Below are 19,797 nucleotides of genomic sequence, written 5' to 3' on the forward strand. Positions count from 1 at the left end.
TAGCTGTAGGAGTAAGGTTGGACCATTTCACACAAACAGAGCAGAAGCTGACTCTGTCTGTGGCCTCTTGCCTTTCTCTCCCCGTGGAGACACCTCAGTATTTTGTTTCCTTCTTCAGGCAACCACCACATGGCTGGGGGTTATGAATGCTGCTTGCAGGGATGAATGCCTGATGCTGCACCCAGCTGGGTGAATGTGGATCAGGAGCAGCTCAGGAGGACTCTTCTGGCTGAAGGCAGATGGAGGCCCCTAGAGAGGTCCCTGGATTAGGAGAGGCCGGGAGTCCTCCAAGGTGCCTGGCAAGGATTGAGCACCTCCCTCTGACTCACCTCATTTACCAGTGTGATTTTCAGTGACCTGCATCGTTTGCTGATCTGCGGGAACCTGCAGCACATTCCTGCTTTGAAATGCTGCCTGCATTAGTGACATCATCCTTGCAGGAAGGAATGTTAATTCCAGTGCAACATCTGGGCAGCTGTTGGTGCCTGAGCTGACCACACAGAGAATTTCACTGTTTCACGTGGTACATTGTTAACAGAGCTCCTTTTGGAGCACTGTGCCCTGTGGAAACAATCTTCCTACCCTGTAGCTCCCAAGGTTATCTTGCTATTTATCTGGAATAATTGATAAATCACTTATGCATCACCATAACTCGTAAGCAAGCTCTAATTTCTGGAAGTAGTCTGGGGCAAAGGCCTGAGATTTTGGAGAAGTGCTTCTGTGTATAATTGATACACCCAATTTGCTGCTCTTCTGACTCTCAAGGACGCATACCTGGAGTCTGTGAGGAGGTTTGCTTTTGCATTAGTTTGTTTTTGGAGAGATTGCCCAGGCAGCAGTCAGAGGTCAGGATGGGAAGCCAGGAGTCCCAGACTTTTCCCTGCTCTGCAACCTCAGAGTTTTGTCTCATGCCTCTTCCTCTCAGTATTGATGTTGTTGATTTACATTTCAGGCTGATCATTGAGAGTTCAAGTCAGTGTTCAGCAGTTAATGCTGTTTGGGTGTTTGGAAAATATGAAATCCCATATTCTGAGAGGCACGGATTATAAAGCCAAGAGGGATGGTTGCTCATCAGGACTGCGACCTGTTTATTGGAGGTGGGTCCAAATTAGACTCTGGATCAAACATACCTGAACCCTGGGGAAGCTCAGTTCTGAATTATATATATATATATATATATAATTATATGTAGGTAAAGATTGAATCCAGAGCTGCACCATGGTCCAAACTGTCCCAACCACTACAAATAGGTTTCCAGTATCTCCAGTTACATAACTACAGAAATTATATTTTTCTGGCAAAGCTTACACGTCAGCACAGAGCATTGTCCTCTGCAAGGTTACAATGGCAAGTTGTCAGAGAATCCTCAGGATGCTGGTAGAAACCTGGAAAAGCTCCAATACCTTTTGTGCTGGAGATTAGGATCTGGTTTACTGTGTCTCTCTCCTGCTGTCTTTTTGTATCTCCTGATTTTAGTAAACAAGAGGGGAAGGAGAGAAAAGGAAGGAATTCATCACAGGCTTTGAATGATGCAAACAGTTTAATTAGGAAGTAATGTTAAATACAGTTTCCCTTCCTTTGCTGTTTTCCAGGCAGGATGCATCCTTAGGAAACAATAATAGAACTGGGGATTACAAAGCCTTTGCAGGCATTGCAGCCAAGTGGCAACACAGGAAAGTGATCCAGGGGCAGGCGCTTGTGTAACGTGAGTGGAAGTTGTTCAACATTCCTTGAGGAAGCACAGCACCGGCACAGCTCAGTATCAAGACAAATATCCCTGTCAAGCTGAAAGGGAAGATAATGCTGGTTGCCATTTCGTATTGTTTCTCTTTGTGAAGTTTTGCTGATTTTGCTCTCCCCAGCCTGGCTTTGAAATAACAGCACAACTAAAAATAACCTCACATTTGGGCCTTAAAATGTCTCCGTGACACGAGGTCAAACAATAATGGGCATTTCCTACTCTATAACCTTTGTAGCAGGCAGAAGGAAAAGTGTTCAAAAGGGGCATTGCTACAGGGGTCAACCTGAAACATTTGACCCTGAACTAGTTTAGTTCCCAAATTCTCCATCCAGGAGAAGGTCTGTGGAAGCCAGTGAGACACCATTTTTCTGTAAGCTGAATTTCCCTCCGTGCTATTTATAACTGTCCCCATGTTCCACTGTGTAATAGCAGTGTTTGCAAATGCCTGTGCAATTAAACCCTCACCAGCTGTGCTCTGGGAGCCAGGTCCTGGAAAACAGAGCCTGCGATGCAGAAAGGCCTCATCAGCCTGAAGAGTTTTGGTCTGTTAATTGCTGATATCCACTGGAGTGGCTGGGAGTCAGAATGCCTGTGGTCTGATCCACGGCCCTGCTGCTGCGCTGGGCGGAGGTTAGAGGGACTCGCTGCACTTGTGAACCTCAGTTTACCACCAGGACACTGAAATGGTGGGAAATCTCTCTTAAACACACATTTCTCATAATATTACACTGCGTCTCTTTGGAATTGAAAAGGCATTGGGGGGTCATTCTGTTCTTTTCTTTTGGGGGTATGTACCACATATATTTTTCATACACTGGTCTCTCATCAGAAATTATTTGCAAGAAGAATGCTCTGTTATACCCTCATTCAGTATTCAATAGCTCTGGCATTGTCAAGTGGTTCCTGTGCTTCCTCAATAAAATACTCCTTTTTTTTCCTGCTTCTGACTGTGGAAAAAGTGAATTCAAGGATGATATTAAACAATGCACCTAAAATACTGATCTTTCCCCCCTCCTCTCTGTACAGAGGTCTCTTGAAATGAAAACTATTATCTGCCCTTTAATCTTTGAGTACTGAATTTCTTGGTTCCCTCAATAGTATGCACAAGCCTAACTCTCCAGTCTGCCCACAGCTGCTGCCTTTGAGCCCTTCAGAGGCTCTACCTTCAACCTAGTCTTTTACTATGGAGACCCTGCATGACTTGGAGATGCTCTTCCCTCTTGGCTTATCATAAAAGTGATTCTTCCCACTCATTCTCTTGTATTTTCTTGCTGCTTCATCTGGCATGCAAATATGTACCAGGAGCTGAAACCTTCCTTTGAATTCCCCAGTATCACACAAAGGGTGGTCAGAATCGGTTTTCAGTGGATTATGAAGTTTTTGACTACTGACATTTTTTTTTGTAGAAAATGTTGTGAAATCTGCATGGCTTCATCTTTTGCATGAAAAACTAAGAAACCAATGAATGAAATTTTTCTGAGCCAGAAGGAGAAAAAAAAAACAAAAACAACAAAACAAACCAACAAACAAATCCTTGAGGCTTGGAGGGTTTGTTTCTTCAAACGGACATTTCTTCTCTTTGCTTTCATGGATATGTTTTTTCTGTCTATATTTCTACTTAGACTTTTACCTGTGTGGGACATCTTTTGTTGAGGCTTCAACATGCAGTTCAGGTTAAAAGAGAGTCACTGACCACTGCTGCATTTCTGCAGATTATTCTGTTTAACTTCTTGGTCACTATGTGTGCCAGGATGTGAATTAATCCATGCTGAAGCACTTTGGGTTCCCTCAAGTGTAACAGCATCCATGGAAATCCAAACTCTTCTGTTCCCCGGTGATCAACATTGAAAAATGCAAGGGGTCCAGTGGGATTTAAGTGATTTGTGAAATATAAACCCAGTGGTGTGTATGGAACACATGGTCTTAGTCTTGGGAGTGCGAGGAGCGCAGCTCTGCATGTTTTGGCAGTACCAGGAGAGAGGGATGGAGCTGATCCCCAGCTCAGCTCCCACACTGAGATCTGCAGGGCTGTGGGGAGGAAACACTGAAACAAACAGCCCCTCCTACAACAGGGTGAAGAAGAGGCTCCTGCAGGTGCAAGCTCTTCTGTTTCTGGCTCTGTGTGGAGCGCTATGATCTTGTTTTGCTGGAGACTCCAAGGACTCAAAAGTTAGCTCTGTACAGGGCTCCCAGAGATTAAATAAATTCAAAATGACATGCCCTGCATCCTGAGGGGTCATACCATTATGCATAGCATTTTGTGCAGAACATTCATTTCTGATGAGGGCTTTTATTGATGGCATCATTAGAATCGAAAGAGAGAGGGAAGATTGATTTGCTTTGACAGAGCATCAAATATTCCTGTTAGGGTAGAAACACAATTTGTTAGCCATGCAGAGAACTGTAGAAAAATTAAAAAATAAATTATATAAAAAGCATTTGATTAAAAAGTCAGAAAAATTGCTTGGAGCCAGATCTACTCAAGTTTGAGGTAAGTTTGGAGTTTGGAGCACAAAATATTGAATAAAATTATTACACTGGTTTCTTACTCATTTCTTACTAATTTCATTACTCATTTCTTACTGGTTTTTTACTGGTAAAAAATAATTCTGACACAAGTGAAAAGAAAGAAAATCTGAGTTTGTTTCAAACTGTTGCCACCTCGTGACAAATGAGTCCCTCGTGTACTCCTAAATATATCTTTGTATCATGACAGGATGAAGGCTTTAAAATTTGTGTTGTGACAGTAGGCTTTTCATCCTGCTATTAGTACTTTGAATAATTTGGTTCTCATCCCAAGCTGTACATCAGAGAGTCAGTTTTTTTACATCAGGATCTTTTCCCATAATTTCCAAGCAGTCTGGGAGTTGGATGAGGTGAAGTGAGGAGGATGTATATCCGAGATGAGAATATCAGGCAAAAAATTATGTACATTTGCTCTCCCAGAGCATAACCCAGATTTTCTCATCAGTGATATCTGCTGTAAAAGCTGCAGGAAAGGTGAGTGCACAGTTTGATTAAATATGAGCTTGAAAACAGGATTTCTGCATTTGAAACTGGGTTTCATGTAAAGATGTAAAGCTTCACCCAGGCCTGTTGATTTTATTTCTCATATTTGCATTAGGCAATGACTCAAATAGTTCAGGAGACCTTGGGCCTGACACTGACCCTGCCCTGAATTATCTTTTTTGCCTTGCAGTGCCAGGCTGGAGTCTCAAAGCCCAGTTGCTCTGCATAAGCTGATAAAAGCACCACGGATTTCATGGGTCAGATTTACCTCAGTGGAGCAGAGCAACTTCCAGATTATTGTGACTAGATTTTATCCTACATTTTAAAGGAACTAACTGAGCCAGGAGAGTTTACCTTTCAGTCACACTGTACAGAAGCACCTGAGGCATTCAGGTATGCATGCCCTGGTTATTTTCTGTCAGGACTTGTTGCATTAGCATCGAAGGACTATCCTTTAGCATCAGCTCCTGGTTTTCCCATATGTGAAACAAGGAGAGCTCCCAGTCTTTTGTAGTCCTGGATTTTGGGGGTTTGTAAGTGATAAATTTCATGTAAATAATGTGAATGAAAGATTTAACCTAGTGTGGAATATAATATCCCTCTTTAAAAAATAATAAATAAATAAAAGCACTATTTATTTAGACACGTTGAGGCAGTTGTTTGGGTTGTGAAAGAAATTGCTGTCTTCAAAAGTGGATTAATGGCCCTTGGGGCTACATAGAGAGGATGGTGGGGAAGCGACAGGGGGTATATGCCAAGACTGAGAAAAATGTACATTAAACTTGTGCTGAAAATGCCTGAATTGATGTTTTCCTTTGTTCTGCCAAGATTCCTCTGGGATTTAACGAGCACACATAACCCGTGCTGACTTGAATTGTCCGTGAGCCGAAGCCATGGAGTTATTTTCACCACACCTCTTGTCCAGAGAGAGCTGCTGGTTGTTTTGGGATGGTGCTGATGAGCAAAGTGAGTGCATTTAGCAGGTTTTGCTCATGGTGTTTTCTGGGGGGGGTTACCTTTTTGGGGAGGGGTCTTTTAGTCATGGGGAAACCTTGCAGCCAAGTCCACCTGTTGACTCCAACCTGTTCTCCCAGTCAGTCAAATCCTAGGAGATCCTGATTTGCTCTGCAGTGGCCTTGACACCTCTTGGGCCAGCAAGAGGTGAGGGTAAGTAACACCAGTCAAAAGATCCTCAACACACTGCAGTATCAGTGCCTCTGGGCATATTGGATCATAGGTTTGATTCCTTTGTGAGTTGCCAGTGAAACCTCACCATGGCAGTTTTTTTCCTCAAATTTTATATTAAATAGCGTGTATCTTATCTCCTCATCTCCCTGTGAAACAGCAACGTGGAAGAGTGTTCAGGATCAATCTTGTGCTTCATGGAAATGACCTGGCAATACTCCTTTGCCAGATCATTCTTACATATTTCAAAACAAAACCCAGCATAGACTCCTGCCAGCGAAACATTTAGACTGGGTTTATCCCTGGGGAGATGATGAGAAACAAACAACACGTGACAATTGCTAATCACATTCTGTAATGTATCACTGGAAGGCTCTGAGACGCTGCAGCAAAGGGCACAGTATTCAGAATGGAATAGAATGGCTTTGATCTGAGGTTCATTTTAGGTTATGCTGTGGAAAAAAAAAAAAAAAAAACCAAACCAGCAAGCCCCAAACAAACCTTGCTCTGTTACAAAGATAAAAATGACAAAAGCATTCGCATTGAATTTTATGAAGAGGTAGCTCAGTAGGTTCTAGGAACATGCAAAACCTGAGTAGCAGGGTTCCAAGCACATGAGTAGTATGATTATGCACAAGACTTGAAAGCAAACTAGTAATTTGCAAATTCTCCAATAATTTACTACACATTAATTATTATTTATTTTGTGTGATAAACTAGATTAGTTATTAATTGTCCACATTAATATTCATTAATTAATTTCTAACTAATTCATTACTTCACCATTTGCTGCTAGAACAACATTTCACGTGCAGTCAGTGCACCAGAGCCAATGAAAACCTTCAGTGACAGAGTCTGAGAGGGACAGAGGATGCTGTGGGAAAACACCTCTGGTTGTCTCATCCCACCTCCATCTCAGAGCAGGTCCAGTCACAGCAAGATGCCCAAGGACTTGGGGAGTTTTTAACCTCTCCAAGGGTGGGGAGCTGCCAGCCTTTCTGGGCTCTGGTGTATGACCACCCCTATGGTACAAAGTTATTTCCTTTATCTTGTCTAAATGATTGGTTCTTTCATTTAAAAGATGCTGACTTTTCCAGTTTTTGCTAGTCTAACACAATTTTCTACCTTCTCTTCTGTATAGCTCTACCACAAAGCACTTGGTGAAGGAATTATGAAGCCTGTAGGAAAGCCAGGCTCTGGAAAAAGACTGATATGTGCCACCTTTCAAGGCTGTCTGCATGATGCTCTGTAGCACATAGATTAGGATTCTCCCTGTAAATCACTTTTACTTGAATTGTTCTAATATGAGTGCAGTTGTCATGTGGTGATACACTCCAATTAAGTGATGGATGCTTCACAAGCAATGTTGTTCTAACAAACTGCTGATTGGGCCAGCACTTTCCAAAAACCAGTGTTGTTTTTAAGATCCTTAAAATCCTTTTAAGATCCTTGAAATACCAGGAACTGTATTTTTTTTTTAAGGATAGCTGGTATCCTTAAGCTACCAGGAAGTCTCTTTGGGAAATTCAGGTTTATTGATAGCAAATATTACTCCTTTTTTCCTGCCCTGTGATAGTGGCTCTTGATCTTCAGATTCATTTGTGGTCAGAGGTTTGAAAGGCTGAGTCCAGTAGCACCTTTGGAAAATGTGCTGTACTCTGAAGGAGGTGCTGATACAAGATTATTTATCAACTACCACTTTCATCTTTCGTTTCTCTGACTCTTGGATGCTCAAAGGTGGAAAAACATGCAGAGATCGGAGGCTGTGGCAGGTGAGCAGCAGCTCTCAGGCCAGAAGGCCTGGCCTGGCTCTCTGTGCTGGGAGATGGATGGCAGTGCAAAGCAGGAGGAGGAAACCCCATTCCTCACTGCTTTCATTTGATCTGCTTCCTTTCTCACATCTCCGTGTGTGGGGCAAGGGGGAGGGCAAGGAGGGTGAGGAGAGGAGGACAAGGGTGGGAGTTTCCTTCATGCTTCAGCAGTGGTGCTGAATGTGAGGGAAACAATAGTTGGTCTGAATCCAGGCATTCCCCTGGGCAGGGGCTGTTTGGGGAGTGAGTGAGTGCAGACCTGTGATTCTCACAGGTACTGCTGCCAGTGGCTGGAATACCTGTGGGGCATTTGGGAAGCCATAGGAAAGAGGTATGCAGTCAGAGCTCTGTCCTAAATTTCATCCTCTGAGTTTTCAGGGAAATAGATTTTTCTACCTCTGAATAATTTTCAAGATAAGGCTTAACACTCAGCTCTCAGGATGACCTGTTCTTTTCTCAAATGGTAGCCTTCATTTCACCTGAAGTACTGGAAGTGCACGTTGCACTCGCTTTCATGCACTCAAAAAAAAAACCCAAACCCTGAGTACTGTCACAGGAAGAGACAGGTTCCACTGCAGAGGAAATACATGTAATCAGCTTGCTGGTAGTTGCACCACAAACCACCTGAGCACCACGCTGCCTTCTTTCCTTACCAGGCTCGAACTGCAGATAACTGCTTCGGAAAAATGCAGGGGCAAGCATCCGCTCAGCACTGCAGGCAAGAGCAGCCAGTGGTTCTGCTCCAAAAATAATCTCTGCCCACCTCTTTTTCTGCCCACCTCCAAGTTTTTGATCAGCCCTTCTCTTCTATTTCCCAATACCTTCATTTCTCAGGTAAACAAGTTTGATTCCGAGGGATGGGTTGTGATTCACCTGGGGAAAGATCATGCAAAACCAAGTTTTGTTTTGTAACATCTCAAACTAATTTGAAGCTATTGCAATTTACATAGGGCCTTTTCTGGTGGGGGGAAAGCTTTTGTGGTGAAAATGATTTTACAAGATCTCGATGTGCTTTTTCTCTGGCTCAGACTTGAACACAACAGTCTGAATATTGTCAGAACTGATTTGCACTGCCCAGGCAGCCTCTCACCAGCAGAATGGGCTCAGGTAGCTAATGATGAGCTGTGTCTTGAGATTCCAACAGTGCCTTCCTCCTGATAAGAGCGATGTAAGATTAGTCTTCTCATGGAGCCACAACCTTTGGCTCCATCTGGCATTGTGATATACCAAAAACGAGAGCAAAATCCTAGATGAACTTTATTTGGACTCTTACAGGTTTCATTTGGGTCAAGGTCAATGGCAAGTCAAGTTATTTAAGGCTTGATTGTTTGTTCCAGCCACAGACCAGGAACACGGGGTGGAAAGGAGCTGCACTCTGCTAGCACATGGCTGGTGAGGAGAGACATTTCCTTTCAGAGGTCCTGCCCTTGTAGAGACTGATTTACACCTCTTGCATCCCTTCACAGTCTCCTCGTGTCTTGGTCCTGCTCTGCTGACCAGCTCAGCCTCTCTGAGGAATAAGCTTCTGGAATGTTTGGAGGAACAGTTCCTCTTCCACCCCAGCTGTAAAGCCTAATCTATTTTGTGCTAGGCCAGTCTAGGAAGCCCAAAGGTAGGAAGGAAAGTGATTTCTGTTCTTTCCTCCCAACCTATACCTATAGCATGATTCTGAATGAGTATGGGTAATACTGCCCTTGATTTCTATTGGTTTTTTGGGGTTTTTTTCTATAAAGAGAGTCTTTTTCTTTCCTTCCCTCCCTTCTCCCTTCTTGCTATTAATGAAAAAGATGCAGGAGAAGGGATGTGGGTAGAAGAATGTGTGATGCAAAAATCCATCTCTAAGATAGCTATCTTTTTTGGAGGGGCTTGTGAGAAAAGAATTTAAAAAAAACACATGCAAAACACTGCCTTTGTTTCTCTTGGGGCTTATTGTAAGATTTGAGATGAATGTTTTGGCTCTGTTTGGGCAGGATAGTCTGTGTCTGTGTGCGTACACAGATCAGGGGAACACATTACGTAGCAGCACAGAGACCTTGCCCAGCCACGGTGCCTGCTTGCACGAGAGAGTGGATTCTTCAGCTCCTACATCACTCCCAGCTTAGTCAGACATACCCTGCAGACAGCAGACTGCCTAATGTGTTGCTGTTTTTTTGATTTCAGGGCTCTGGGGCCTGGCTCAGCTGCCTTGGACTGAAAAGGGACAAACAACAAACCCAGATAACTCAGAGGATGCAGGAAATAAAGGACATATATGAATTTTAAGGATATGGATGATGGGGGAGGGATAGCTGATATGGCTGTGAACTCTTGTGATATATTTAGAACCTTGGAGTAAAGATCCAGTTCACTGAAGTCAGTAAAAATATTGCTGCTGAATTCACTGGAAACAATTCTTCTGTCCTCTGTCACAGGAAAGTATTAGTTGAAAATATACATCAACAGTGCTTTCACATCTGTGTCCCCAGGGAATAAATGACACTGTACTTCCATAATGCCCACGTACAGGCATTCTAAAGATGCTGTCGTGAACCCTGAAAGCCCTGTCTTTTTTCTTCTTTTCTCAGCTTCCAGGTCAAGTCCTGGGTCAGGTCATAGGTGTTACCACTGGGGAGGAGGAAGGAAACGTGTCCTACTCTACTCACTCCAATCCAAGCAAGATTTTGTGTAGGAGTGGAGTGTTTTGGGCTTTTCTTTTCTTTTCTTTTCTTTTCTTTTCTTTTCTTTTCTTTTCTTTTCTTTTCTTTTCTTTTCTTTTCTTTTCTTTTCTTTTCTTTTCTTTTCTCTTTTTCTCTTCTCTTCTCTTCTCTTCTCTTCTCTTCTCTTCTCTTCTCTTCTCTTCTCTTCTCTTCCCACCCTTTTGTTGGTTTGGGGGGGGTTTTTGCAATGAGTTGTGTTTTCTGTTCTATTTTAAAAACAAAGCAAAGTGCATGTAAGTCACATACACAGCCACCTTTAGCTTTACTGAAGCTTTCTGCTGCAGAGGAAAGGCAATAGTATTACAAATGAGCAAGTGGTATTTTGGGTTTTTTTATAAATACCTGAGTTCTTTGGATCTTCCTGAACCAGACTCTAGGGATTGTTTTGTTTCATAACCAATATCAAAATAGTTTTAGTATCAGTCACTTGGATGTGGCACTCTACTCCAGCTTTGTCTCCTGTGGTGTCATCTTGGGAAATATTAACTGAACTGACTTTGTAATTTTTCCATGGCTGCTCTCTCTGCAGGATGTGCCCTGTGCCAGATGGTTGACTTGAATGAATTCTCTTTACATAGTTAAAAATCACTTTCTTTTATTATTCATGACTTGTTTCTTCCATCTCTCATGTTTCTCAGTTTTCTCTCTGCTTCATAGACGGGTAGTCATGCCAGATTGAGATCAGGCTGCTATTTCATCTTACATTAGGAAGCCATGTTGGGGCAAAAAAGCATGTCAGAATGACATAGGGCATTTTCTCAGATTCCAGCTATGTTAACTCCCAGTGCCTGTCTTGTAAGAAAATGTGGAGAGCTGGTTTTCATAAAGTAACCATACTGTCACTTTGAGGCTGTCTGCAAGGTTTTTTTGTCTGCGAGAAGTGGATGGGATATTGAAAATAAACTGCATGGGAATTTAAAGTGTCTGTAATACTTTCAGTTAAACTGTTGGGCTGTGTAGAAGTACTCCCAAGCATATATGAGAACCATAATGAGTCAGTGTCCTTCAAGATGCAGCACCTACATTGATTAGAAAGATCACAAAGCTGGCCTGATGAAAAGGTTGTGCACTCAGTTGCACATGCAGTACAACTAGGTATTAAAAATCAGACCCTGAAGTATTTGTTAAAAGCAGATTTAACTCCATTGATGTCAAATGCACTGATTTTCTTTGGACAAGGATCTATTGCTTCAAGTTTGTATTCAATATAAACATCATATGGAATAATAAATCTTAGGAGCACATGCTCAGATTATTTGATTTATAATTTCATTTAGTGTAAAGCTATTCCATTTCATTCCATTCCTGTGTTTCTCATTCCTCTGTAACAACCTTGTAAATGTGACAGGGAGGCTCAGATCTTTGCCCAGCAAACAATATATATTATTTGCTACATGAAAGTGGTGCACAACTCTCTTAAATGTTCCCTAGCAGACTCCTATTGCATTCCACAATGTGCCTGCACTTGAACCACCTCCATTCATATCAGAGTCTTTTTATCCCAGCACACATTGAGCAAGCTGCTCTGAAGCTTAATTCTCCTGACCCTTCAGTGCAGTCGGATATTGTCACCTAATCCCCTTTTTTTCCTTCTGTCCCATGTGTGGTTTTGACTTCTTTCTCTTTTCAATTCCTTTTTCCTCTTCCCTTTTTCTTTCTTTCTTATTCTATAAGCCTCTCTCCAGGCTGCACATTCCAGAATTCATCCTTGCATTAGGGCTGCAATACAATGCTCTCCCAGTGTTAAAGGATTAGACATTAAGGAGACTGTGGCAACTCCAGCCTTACTGGTGCACAGGGGGAACATAAGGGGATGGAGGAGCTCCTGCTAAAGAGGAAGGAGGCTGAGAAACAAGGGGGGGAAATAGCATCTTAGCAAAACCAGAGTGGGTGACAAAGAGGTTTGTGTGATTAAAAGTAACGCTTTCTGCCCAGTTTAACACTCTGGGTTGTTTCTGGAAGACAGTAAACCAGTTAGAAAGCAAAGTGCTGCACATTACACGGGCACTGGTACATTAAATGCAGTTTTTATTTTAGCAGCCGTCTCTGAGAAATGGCCAGTTTGAAGTTTGTCACGTGGTGGCATGTCATTCCAATGCATGAGGTGACGCTGCTGTCTGAAGTGCCAAGGTTAATCAATAGTGCATAGATTTTATTTTTTTTTTACATAGATAATTGTGCCTCTGACTCACAGATTTCCAAAGTTCATTCTTCTCCCAGAGGAGGAGTCTGGGGTCTTAACTTCCAAAGATTTCCTGCAGATTGGTTTTAATTTGTTTTCATTTTTCTGAAGAGAATGGTCTTTGTTAAACATCTCTTCAACTTGCCTTATTGGATTGGAACCAAATTATTGAATTGGAAAAAAATGAAATACTTTTCAGTATACACAGGTTCATAACGGTGTATAAACCCTATTTGGGTGAAATTAAGGCTAATTTCTTTCTTCGTCACCTCTTCACCCCTGCAAAAGTAATTGTGTGAAAGCAAATTTAAGGATATAATCGTGCTTCATTTAAATCAATCGATGATCTCCAGGAGCTGTTAAAGGATTAAATTATTGAGATGAGGGTCATTCCCAAAGCACGCAGGCCCATTAGCGGAGCCCCGACTGTCTATTAGAATCTGTAGCATGACTCACAAAACCCTATAGAGGGCTTCTTGTTTTCCACCGGTGTTGTTTTGGTTATTTGTTGATGGGGTGGGAAAAGGAGTGTGAAGAAGCAAAGTTTTGCATTTTGCATGGGAGAGCTCGTGGTCATCCTAATCTATTACGGAAGTGGGGCCTGCAGCCGTGGGCCAGCTGCCGAAAAAGTTTTGTCACCCAGACTCATGAGTCTCACCCTTGTGGCTGACAGTTTCATTGTTCCCGAGGAACGTAAGTGTCATGGGAGGTCATGGCTGCATTATTATTATTCAGCTACATTTGAATAAATGTACTTGGCTCTGTAAAGAATGCCACAGGCCTACTTACCCCGCTGTACCCCACGGGCATGTGGTGAGGCTTAAAGATTGTAAAGTGCTTTGAGTTCCTTGGAAGAAAAAAAAAAAAAAGCACTACATGAATGCAACAGATTCCCATTTGTTCATACAGCATCTGGTCCCACATCAGTGATGTTATGATATACGGGATCAGACCCGGAGTGCTGTACATGTGTTGGATTATTCACAAGCATAAATGGAGATATGGCCCCAACCCCAAGGTCTCTGCAGTGTAAAGAGCTGACCTGGCAGCCTACCAAACACACCTTCTGCAAGGCACTGAGGGGGCTTTTTAGCACCAGGCAATTAGGGGTGAGGATTGAGGCTTGGAGCAGACAGAGAAAAAGGGCACAGGCTGAGCACTGGGAAGATGGGCAAAATCCATGCCGTAGGAAGAAAGATTCAAATCTTGAAATTAAGGGTTGTTTTGGGTGCAGCAGTGATGTTTTACACTGTACCTTCATGCTTTACATTTTCTTGTGGAAATACATTCTGAGATTTTGATGAGAACAGAAGGAACTGGAGCAGTAGCAGTGAGACAGCATCATTTTAATAATGAGCAAATACTTGATTAAGTTAATAATTTTGTTGGCTAGGTTCTCAGCCTGGCCCATATCAAGGAAGTTTTGTGGTTTCTGGTGTTTTCTTCAAGCTGCAGATTTATTTTTTAATTATTTTTTTTCCGGAAAGGAAGTAAACTTTGGAACAAGACAGACATTCTTGCCAGTTGCACACAGATATTCTTCTGTCAGCAGGATGCAGTTTGCTGCCTACCTGCTTTAAGGCCAGGCTATGATATTCTCCATCATCTAAACTCTGCAGTGTTTTTCAGTCTTTCATCTCCAAAGTGCCCCAGGAGCTGGGAAATGGAAAATGGTTAAAATCTGGAATTGGTACTAAGATAGCATGTGCAATTGCTCCACACACCAAGAGTCAAGGCTTCTGTTTTTGCACATAAAGCTTGTGTTCTTCATGGTTAATAAGAGAAATTCTATGTTGACAGTGTTCACAAAAGCTGCAAGAGCACAGACAGTGTGTAACAGCCCAAAGGAAAATGCTCCGTGTGACACTGTAATTTTCCCCACCTGTTGCCCAAACTGTCAAAAGGAAACACGTCTCTTATTTCACTCTGAATAAGATGTAGTATGTTTGTGGTTTGGGAAATGATAGCTTGATTCTCTGTCAGTTGAAACAGCTGGCTGGCCCTGAACCAGAGCTGTGGCTGAGACATCCATGTACCTGCCTTGCCTTTCAGGCTCAGGCAGAGAAGGCTTTGCTCTCTGCAGTTGGATGTTTTGCAGTCCAGCAGGGCAGGTCATTAGTTTGAACCCACTGTAACTTTGAAATGGCAAATGTGAAGAAAGGATGCAGCTGATGAGAATTCAGAGGTAAAGAATAGAGGAATTGACAGGTTGATGTTTTTTAGGACGTCTATTCAGAAATTCCTCACAGGTGCTGTTCCAAACTATTATTGAAGAATTCAATAAACTTAGTCTATGCAAATTACTTTTTTTTTTGTGCAAAAATCTGTTGACCAGACCCATCTCCCCTTTCTTCTCACTGCTGGGAGCCTTCTGTCAACCTCATAAAATTCTTTCACGTCTTCCCATTTGCCTTCCCTACCCAACTCTTTCATCTCTTCATTCTCCTTTACCTACTTTCTATCCCAGATCTGCTGGTGTGAAAGCAATCCCAACTTTGCAGACATTGGTGACGTTGGGTTAAACTGCTGGGGCAGTTTGTCTCAGGAAAAAACAACCTGCTGATGGTGGTGGGAAGCATGTCCAGGCCAAAATCCTACCTGGCAGAGGCTGCTGGTGGTGGAGAAAGTGGACTCCTGTTTTCCAAGGCTAAAATGAAGCCCTCTTGGGGATCAGCCATGCTGCCTGGAGGAATTTGATAAAGTTGCTTGTTTTGTACATTTGGAAAACCAAAATTGCGTGGCTTTGTGAAAACAAAAGTGGAAGGTGAATGATTGTGTGAGAAAGGCTAGATTCTGATTTAGTTTAAATCTTCTACATACAGGTTTCCATTCTCCCAGTTTGCCCAAGCTGTTAAAATTTTAGGAAAAAAAAAATTCAGCTAGAAAAAGAAGAAAGTGTCTGAAGCCTTTGCTTAGGACCTAACCATTCTTGAAAGAACTAATCCTACATGAAAAAAAAATCAACAAGCACTTAGGCCTCATTCCAGTTAAGACTTTTTTTTTGTGCTATCTTCCCAAAACATGAAAAAAAGAGGAAAAGAAGAACAACTAGGTGCAGAACTACTCCCAGATGATAATAAAGTGACTGAAAAAAAGTTGAGAACAAGCTGGATCAACCCTCTAACAGATGGGAGTCTTTACTGTCTTATTCTTAAGAGACGCTGGTAAATCATTTGGCATTATTAAAGATACCAACCACAAAAAGGATCTGTAAAAATACATGTTCCCAACTTTTCATCATCTGGGATTCTGTAGTTGTTAGTGGTCCATGAGTCACTGCTGATATTTAAATGCTGTATATTCATTTGGATAGGTGCACAGCAGCAACCTCCAAGAACGAAATAATTGCCACCCATGTGAAAAAAAAAAAAAAAGGTGGTTTCCTGTGCTGGTATATGTAATCAAAACATCTTTTTTACTTGAAGCAGATCTTTTAGGCTGTAATCATAGATACAAAGCACAGTAGAAGTATCAGATCTGCCTCACCACTGCATTAGCCTGACTTTACTCAAGTTCAACTCAGATGAAAAAAGCTGCAGTTACAGCAGCATAAAATGGAATACTTTGCCCACCGAGACAGCTCTGCATTGCCTCGTGCCCTGCTTAGTCACTTGCAGCACACCAGGGAGCTGCACAGAGCTCTGTGTCTGGTTTGGATTGTGGGATTTGGGTAGATGTTTGTGGTACTTTAAAAGGCTCCTCAGTGTGGTTGGCAGCAGAGTACTCATCCCACCATCTCTGTCGGACGCTGGAGCTGCTGGAGGGTAATCTGTTGTCTAAAAGTGGTATTTACTAATGGAGACGGACTAGGATTTCTCAGAGAAGTCCAGGTACTTTCCAACATGTCTCTCCTGGTCAGCATCTGGAATTGAGGATTGACACAGGTCTAAAGGCATCTGTGGAAATAAATATGAACAAGGCATTAGAAAACATGATGATATACTTTCTTGTTTTGTGACTTCTGGAAGCAGAAGTTAACAGGCAAGAGACATAATTTTATATAATAATTCCAGTTCAAGTTCTGATGAGTAACATTTTACTTGCTTTTGGCAAGCAGAAGAGGAGTAGGTTCCCACAAAACTTTGTGTCTCCCAGTTTCTTTACATGTGGGTGCCATCTGTATTTGCTCCCAAGTAAATGGGCAGAATGGCATTTCAGTGGCTTCCTGCAAATGTCCAAAGTTCCCAAAAAAATTCTTGAACCTCAAAAAAAAAAAAAAAAGGGGGGGGGGGGGGGGGAAAGGAAAAGAGAATGGACAGCTGAAAAACAAATTAGATGTCTAGAAAGCCAGAAGTTGATTCAACATTTCCTATTTATGCACACAAAAATGACAGCTTAATACATTTTTTCCCTAAAGAGGCAAGGGTTTAGGATGTAGTATCCCCCTAACCACTCAGCACTCTCCAAGCATAAACTCAGCAAAGCTTATATAAACTAACTACAGAACCTCACAGCTGCTGCAAAATTTTGTGGGACAAACTCCTTTGGTTTAAGTGGGACCAAAAACATGAAGGTCAAAACAGGGGCTCAGTCTGACCCTTCCTTTTTCCGGATAATGTATGGAGCCTTTCTCTTTGCCTGATGCACTCGGAGTCTTCAGAATGAAAGTGCACCACATCCCTACCAAGTTAAGTAGTTTATAAACAGAGAAACACACCATTTTATCACTGAAGTGAAAATGTATGGGGGAATAACTGTTTTGAGTTACTCCTAAGCTGTGAGATTCCTGACTGATTCTTTTAGTCTGAGCTGGAGTTGTCAGCAGGTTGTCTTATTGTTCGTTTTGCTATTTAACTTGAGAGGCTCCATCTAAAATGCAGTGCCTGTGTGTGTGCATAAGCTAGACAAATAAATATCAATCATCTCCCAGATGGTGATAATGTGCCCCATGGGAATGGAGCGTAGACTTGCTCTGACACTTCTGCCTGTGTTCTTTGCTTTTCTGAGCTCTCCAAAATCCAGCACCCTTTGTTCATCTCAAATCGTGCACTCAGTTACACCTTTGCTGGTGCATTTCCTGAACACAGTCCCTTGTTTGTATCTGGGTGTCTTCCTCCTCAGAGCCAGGTCTTTCAGATTTTGGAGCTTGCTGGTTTATTTGATTCTATTTTTAGGCAGATTTTATGCATCTAATTTTGAGTCTGTAATCCAGGACTTTGAATTAGGCATCCCTGCTCCTTGTAAAACGAGTGAGGAGAGTGAGCTGCCTCAGCCTGGGCCTCATGGTGGTGAGATCCCTGAGCAGAGAGGCTCCTTTGCTGGTCAGCAGGAAATGACTTCAGCTCTGCAGCTCCTTCTCCTGCATTTAAGTGCTTGACTGGGAGCTGCAGCGAGGTATTTCCCTGAAACCTTTCCGGGAATAAGGTACTTATGTCATTTTCTTGGAAACTACCATGGAGATCATTCCTTTCTTTTAAAGTATAGCCAAGAAAGTCCTGCCAAACCCTTTCAGGCCGTGTTCACAACCCGAGAATACCAACAGGCCATTCCCTGCTCTCTTCGCTGGATTTCAGGCCCATCTGGCCGAAGTGCCCTGAGGATCCCCTAACCACTAAACCACACTTGGAGCAGGGAGCAGTTTTTATCCCTTCTGTTGAAGCCATTCTGCTTTGCAGAAAAGCCTGATGAACTTTCTGGACTAGATAAGCCAAGAGAAGGCATACCAGTGGTGAGAGGGAGTCCTGCATTGTCAGTGGTCAACGCCAGCACAGGTTCCTGCTCCTGCACTCCTGCACTGGTTCCCACAGCTCATAATGAATAGTTGTTGGATGGGAATTCACTGAATTATAGGCCACTTTTCTCTTAGGCAGTGTCCTAATCCAGGACAGGAGATTCTGTCTCCATATATTGGCCTCGTGAAATAGTCTCAGTAGAAAGCTCTGGAGTTTTGACACACAAAAGTTGGTAGGTGGCCCCCACGACAAGAAAGGCCATGAAAGAGCTCATCTTTTATCTGCTTTTGTGAAATTCTGCATTTGTGCTTAATAAGTTTGAGCCCTGAGGTCTGTTTATAACATGTAAAAGGTAATTCTTCCAGCTATTCTCCCCTTTCTAATGAAACTCTAATGTGTAATGATAAATAAAAGGATTATTTGTCATTATAGTTCATAAATATGACGTTAAGATCAAATTCAAAATGTGTGAGACAAACAAGCATGGAAAAGTGGTGAAATTTTTTCCTGCATTGTTGTTTTTTGAGAATACAAGGCTGGGAGCAATATGTGCCTCAGTTGATTATTGTTTGTATGTGACAATTGACTGCATGGGCAGGAACACACCTGGAAAATTCACTGGGGCATCCATTGCATTGATTTTTCTCTAACTTGAAGATTAATGTCTAAGATGGCTTTTGCCATAAGGAGGAAGTTAGCGATTCTTTTTCTCTGTTTTCAATAAAACCCAGGCTTTTGGATGATACGAAAGGAAATATGTTTTCCACACTTTTTATGAGAGGTTATGAAATGTATTTCCCATTATCTAGATCATTCAGCCATCCTGTATTTATGCAGGGAGATGAAAAGGGAAGATTAATCAGTGAATGTAACGATACTCAGTCAACAAACCTTGAGTTTAATATCTGTGTTAGTAGCTCTGCTACCAGCTACCAGATTTCTTTTTCTATTGTATTTCCTCATGCAGAGGAAACAAAATTGTGTGTTAGCTAATGATTATTTTAAGAGAAAACCAAAGCTAGCTGATTATTAATAAGAAACAAGCAGCACTGCCTTTTAATTTTCATTGATGGGTCCATCTTTCAATGCATATAAATGACACAGCTCAAGAGTGAAGCTGCCTAATTTCTATCAGCTGAGGACCTGGCTTATCACACATTATCAAGTAACATATGACTTGCATTATAATTATAACTTTAAACAAACAAAACTTTTTTTCTTTTTTTTTTTTCCAGTTTGCCACATAACTTGAATGCAAAATATGAACAGAGCACTTGCAAAGAAAAAAGAAGGGGTAGCCAGGAACTGCACTCAAAAAGAGATTGCAGGTAATAAAAGTTGAAGTAGAAAATAAATTTCCTTCAAAGTTTCTGCTCAAACACCTCCTGGAATAAGGAAAACGGTATCTAGCTAACTTAGAAAATATTAGAAAGTACTAAAATGTTGTTGTTGTTGTTGTTGTTGTTGTTGTTGTTGTTGTTGTTGTTGTTGTTGTAATTGT

General features: G+C 42.0%; 1 long non-coding RNA gene across 2 annotated transcripts in view; it reads left to right on the top strand.

The window, feature by feature from the left end:
* LOC119702170 overlaps positions 1-19,797 on the top strand; it is a 30,332-nt gene that overhangs the window by 8,266 nt on the left and 2,269 nt on the right. Inside the window, exons 1-2 of one of the 2 annotated variants that reach the window (XR_005257274.1) lie at positions 8,390-8,580; positions 19,532-19,624. This is a non-coding gene — a long non-coding RNA (uncharacterized LOC119702170). Of the gene's footprint in view, positions 1-8,389; positions 8,581-19,531; positions 19,625-19,797 lie in introns of those variants that run through there. The other variant, XR_005257273.1, reaches the window with a different exon arrangement.

The sequence above is a fragment of the Motacilla alba genome, chromosome 5, assembly GCF_015832195.1.
Source record: "Motacilla alba alba isolate MOTALB_02 chromosome 5, Motacilla_alba_V1.0_pri, whole genome shotgun sequence".
In the NCBI taxonomy this organism is placed as follows: Eukaryota; Metazoa; Chordata; class Aves; order Passeriformes; family Motacillidae; genus Motacilla; species Motacilla alba.